The following is a 6,025-nucleotide window of genomic DNA, read 5'->3' on the forward strand; positions in this document are numbered from 1 at the left end:
TGTGGAGATGTGTCGGAACGTTCCTGCAATGTGCACTTGGAATGGGATGAGGGCAGAGAGCTCTCCCTTCTGTGGGTAATATCGTGTGTCAGTGAGGTAGAAAGCATAAACCCTTTATGCAAGATGATTAACAGACTTTATCACGACGTGTTTTAAAGCCTGATGATGTTTTGCATCATCGCCCCAGTAAAAACAGATGCAGGTTCTGTGGGACTTGGTTTGCACAGTGGTTGAGCTCCACTGGGTTCTGCTGGCTGCGCTTGAAGCTCATGCTGCTGATTTCTTCTAAATCCGAAATTTTTTTCAGCATGGTGTTCCCTGCTGAGTGAAACTACAGGTTTTTCATGTTATTCACATTAAAAGAAGATAAAAGCACAGTTTTCAGCTTTAAGGCAGAATATAGGAACAAATATTCAAATATACATACAAAAAATCTAGAGCAGTTTGAATGAAATAATTCCACGTTTGACTTAGACATTTAGATATTTATTTAGGATATTTTCATTTAAGTTATAATTATTTGTAACTTAAAAACTCGGATTACTTTTCCTTACTATTTAATATGCAGTCATTAGCTTGTACAAAATAGTTCCCCCCCAAAAAAAAAATCCCAAACCCAAAATAAAACAAAGGAAAAACTAAAATCCCCTAGGCAAGAGGGTGTGCAGAAGGGTGTTGAAAGTAATATTTTAGAGGAGGAGATTAGAAGTAGTGAGTAGGTGGAAATGGAAACAGAGTTGTGGGCAGGGATTATGCAGTTTTTAGGGTGAGAACAAAGGACCTGAATTTGATGCAGTAAAAGGATGAGAAAACCAAGGTTTAGTCTTGAAATGGGATTGATCTGGAATATGTCTTTGGTGGCATTTTGAATCCAGTGCTTCAGAGGTGGAGGCACAAGGAAGTGAGAGGAAGATACTGTGCATAATTTAAAAAATGCTAGCTGCTAGGGTGACATCCATGGAAGTTGATTAGTGATCCATTTAAGAAAAGTATGTTAATTATGTTGTTAGCAGAAGTCAAAATAGGATGTGGACAGGAAAAAGCAGCAACCAAATATGTTCATTTCCTCTTTTACATATGGGACAGTCTATATGTGCCGTCTTTCCAACAGCATCAAATTGACACAAAAGAGGAAATTAATCAGATAATAACTATAGACTACTTCTAAACTTCCACCACAGGAGATGTTGTGGCTTTCAAAGCTCAAATGTCAGCAGTATAGAGATAGAGCAAAGCAGACAAAAGTAAATCTGTCTTTCGCCATATAACTCTTGAGGTCAAGGTGAGGTGAGGACATGAGTGCAAAAAATCATCTGCACTAAGCTCCCAGTAAAATGAAGGTTAAACATTGGTAGGAGACCTTTAGAATCCTTGAACTTGTGATATTGCCCTGGTCAGTCATGGTTAAATGTTCACAGCTCACTAATGGAGAAATTCTCTTGTAGCAGATTTCTTGGAAAAAAACAATACTGATTTTTTCTTCTGGCTAAGAGGCCATTTTAGCAACCTTGGGATTGACAGTGCAGCTGTGATAATGTTTGCTCTTGTTTTGCTCTCTGCACTGTAAAGTGACGTTGGCTTCTGTGTGAGAAAGGCATTCAAAGGGGAAGACCTTATGAACTCCATACAAGTTACCAATGGATTCCCCAGCAAAGCTTTTTGATTCTTTTAAATAATGCCAGTGGAAACTGAAGTCTGCCCTCCCCAAGTTACCTGGTTTGTGTTCATCTCACATGACCTCATTCACAGAGGAAATGCATTCCTGGCACAAGGGAATTGTTTACAATAGAACTGTTTTCTCAATGACTGTGGAGCTGGAATTTGAATGCTAACATAAACATTATAACACCACTCCAAACTGCAGTTATATATAAAGCAATACTTAATTAATCTGACCTTCATAAATAACATCACAAAGTATATAATTTTCAAGAGGGAGCTGGCCAATGCCTGTATATACCCTGAGGATGGGGAGGGAGAAAGAATGGATAAAACATACTCATTACTTTGCTAATTAATCTGCAGAAGAAGCTTCAATACAACAGTGATGTGTTTAGAGAAGGACAGAGAATACAATACAAGTAGATGAAAACAAAGTATAAGAGCTGTTGCAGCTGTGGTTTTCTCCTTCCTCAGATTTGTTAATTTAAATCTTTCAACAGAGTTTTGCAGTGACAGTTTCGTGGGTTGAGATATTCAGTATGAACGACGTGGCAACTGTAGAATCAAAGTTATCATTTAAATGTGGAAACAAGTTTTTGAATTGGTAATACTGCAGGACAATTGGCTGATATTAGAAATGTCCTTTTGAGCTTAAAAGATACATGCTCCCAAAACACATCAACAGGTAAAAGAAACTTGTCACGCTTCCCGAGGCCTTTGGGAGAAGAGATGAAGTTTTGGAAGAGCAGGTAGCATGGTTGCAGCCTCCAGCCTCTGGAATCACTTGTGCCTGACTATTAATCTACTGAATTATCTGGTTGTGTTTTTTGCCTATTGGGAAGGGCAGGGGAAGACCAGTATCCCATAGGTTACACTGTGATAAAGCTGGAGATGCCTTGGTGAGATTTCCATCCAAACTCTCCTACTGTATTTGGAAAAAAGAAATAGTGAGAGAGTAATTTCCATGGCCAAGCAAAATAACTTTTTTATTTTCTCTTTCCAAAATACTTGCTTTCTTTTCTAGCCTCTCCCAACTCTTTTTTTTTCTTGTTTCTTGTAGCAAGCATAGATGTGGCATCTAAGAGCCCTCTTAAGAAATTAGCACGAAAGGTTACATGACATAAGAGCCATGCTAATAATTCTGGGATTCCTGGGAAACCCAAGGTTTTAGAATAATGGCAGTACAAATAGGTGGTTCCTGTCAACCAGCTTTCATGATTCCTTATCTCTTGAAGAAGAATAATTAACAGGAACTCAAGAGCTGCTGTACTCCATCAGAAAAGGATCTAACATACTGTCTATCCCTGTCCATTATCTATAGAGGATACTTGGGAAAGAGGAGTGAAATGATGACGAGAATATGATGGTGACAGATGTAGGGTGACTGGAATGCGTATCACACCCATTGTCTGTTTGGCTGTGCTTTTCCAAACAAAAAACTGGCCCTGCTGTATCTGTACAACAACTTGTTGTCTGCTTGGCTGCGCTTTTCCAAACAAAAAAAACTGGCCCTGCTGTATCTGTACAACAACTTGTGTGCTGGTGGTCGTGCTGGCAGAGATCACAGAATTGTCTTTGTCTTGCAGGGCCACACAGCTCCCAGAGCAGTGCTCAGGCCACAGCACCCTGTCCAGGTACCCTCTCTGCTGGAAAAATGTCAGCCTAATTCTGTGGGTCTCCCTGGAAGGAAATTTCCCATGCTGCTGCACTCTGTGCATCTCCCAGGAGGTGCTTGTTTGCCGCAGGGCTGGATCCCAGTGCTCTCAGCCGCCAGCCCATGCCACAGTGAGCATGGCTGATGGCCCAGGGGCTGCTGCAGAGCCGCTCCCAGGGCTGCGTGCACACAGGCAGGTGGTGCTTGTAGGCAGCTGGGGCTCAGGCCGAAGAGGGGCTGCCTGCTGGAGCAGAGGAGGTGTTGGTGTCTGATCGTGTGCTGCAAAAGCAGGTGACATGTACATATATAGCCCAGGCACCAGCCTGCTTCCCCGGGGCTGCTGCAGCTGCTTTGGGAGGAGCGTTCTGGAAACAAAAGTGCTGTTTGAATCAGAACTTTGTCTTCATACTGTACTTCAAAACTTATTTAACTGCTTAACATGTTTGGCATAGGTGTTAGAAAGAAAAAAAAGGAAACCAATATTCTGAATTAACTCTTTGTAAATGATGAACCATTACATGTTATTATTTTTAATTTATGCCGAAGAAGTGACTGTACCGATATTTTGCATGCTGAGCACTAGATCTATTGAAATAAAATTAGTGACAACCCAGTAGCAAAAGCAAGTACTTTGAAAAGACATAAATTAAACTTGGGACCAAAATGATCTTGAACTTCATTTAGTATGTGTTCCTTTTCATTTGGTACACCTACTTATACCAGACCTCACATGGGAACAATTTGCTGTTCACACTTGGACATGAGACTCCTTTAGCTTGCTAAATATTCCTAGGGATGCTGTGGACTGTGGGTTGGAAGAGAAGGCTGGGCAGCCTACCTTCTCCTCAGGTGGCATGGAAAAGTACTGCTGACAGCGAGCAGGCACAGGCACAGGAGGGAAGAGGCTGTGGCTGTTCCCTGCACTGCAAGGTTCAGAGCTCAAACATAATTAAGTATCTGCAGGAAGTAAATGCAGGTCTTTTACACAGGGACATCCACTTTTTTTCTTGACATGAGCACCCTCTCCCAACTGGTCTTATCACCTCAAAAATGATATTTAAGCAGATGATTACAATGCAAGTTCATGTTACAAGATAGCACAGCTGATATTACAGGTAACAGCAGTTGTCTGACTAGATGAAGCTCCAGAGACACCAACGGTGTGTTCACCTGACACTGTAACAATACCCCCAGAGCCTCACTGCCCCTCCCACCTTATTGCACTTATCCCCTGGGAACACTCTACTGGGCCACAGTCATTGAACATGTACAGGAAAATGCACTATAGGATTAGAAGTGATACACTGGGGAGTTTGAAAATGCAGTTCTACCAAAATCACCTTCCTTTCAGGTGTAGCATGATTTTCTCCAGTACCTATTATACCCTGAGTGCTGGGTAGGGGTGTTCTTTTATTCCTAATGAAAGGCAGTCCTTTTTCTAATACGCAGACATGCCATAGTCTTTATTGGAGGAAGCGTAGTGCTTGTGTTTTGAACGTCTTCGTCATTAAATTGAAGGTAGAGCCATTCTTACAATCAGCAGTATTTCAAGATGTGACACGTGTCAGCCTTTTCTGGAGTTCCTCTGGCTTTCCACACCTTCCCCCTGCAGCCTTCCACTTGTCAGCACTGCCATACAGCCTTTCCTCCTTTGCCAGCAAAATCAGTTGCAACTCCTATCCTGCCTCAAGTTCTCCAGCTGCTTGCAGCTGCCCCCTTTCCCAGTGTCAAAGGAAGAGCTGAACGGCTGAGTGCATAGACCAAGGATCTGCTGACCACAGGGATCAAAAATATGCATTGCTTGGGAATCTGTGCTTCAGAGGCATGGAAGAGGAGACGATGCCAGTGCTGTGCTTACTGTGGGGTGACACACACCTCCTGCTGAAAACTGGATAATGAGAGAAAAAGAAGAGGGCAGGGGAAGGCTTGAGAGCCCCCCTCCCCCTTTGTTGAATAAATGCAGATTAATGTGAGGATTGCCATGGCTTCACCTTCCCTTGGCCCCTGTTTGTCTAGAAAATCCATAGCTGCTGCTTTTATAATTTCTAAGCTCCAATCATGATACTGTGACAGGGAGAGCTTTAATACAGAATTTCATCTATGGGGAAATTAGTTCCTTGGTCACTATAGTTTTCTAGGTTTTCAGGTAGAAACTCTAGGCAGGCAGCTACAGGAGGCAGCCTTTTCTGGCTGTTTTCAAAAAAACTGCCAGAAAAGGCTTAGGAATTACCATTGAAGCTACTGAACTGCTTGCTCAATGTTTGTATCATGTTTTGCATTCCCTCAGACAAAGTCTTTACCTATTACTGTCACCATTACCTTCCTGGATATGTATTTTCATGAATGCTTTCACTTTTTAGCCAGATAGGGAACATTTTTGTAGTTGAATTTGCAGCAACTTTTGGCCTATGTCTACTCATCAACTTGGTGATTAAGTTGCTCCACCCAAGCTGCTAATGTGTTTTTCAAAAATAGGAATAATCTTCTGCTTTGTATTGTACTTTTGGAAACACCTCCACGTAATCTTTAAAGATTGACAGGTCCTACACATTTGTGAGCAGTCTTCTCTGCTTCAGAACTAAGCTACCAGTTATACCACCCCAGTTAAGCCACATCTACGATGTACATATTGATATGACTCGATCTTGTTACAAAAGGCCAAATTAATGATTTATAGTTTTGGCAGACCTCTGGTTTTCTCAAGAACTT

The sequence above is a fragment of the Pyrgilauda ruficollis genome, unplaced genomic scaffold, assembly GCF_017590135.1.
Source record: "Pyrgilauda ruficollis isolate IOZ18807 unplaced genomic scaffold, ASM1759013v1 scaffold37, whole genome shotgun sequence".
In the NCBI taxonomy this organism is placed as follows: domain Eukaryota; kingdom Metazoa; phylum Chordata; class Aves; order Passeriformes; family Passeridae; genus Pyrgilauda; species Pyrgilauda ruficollis.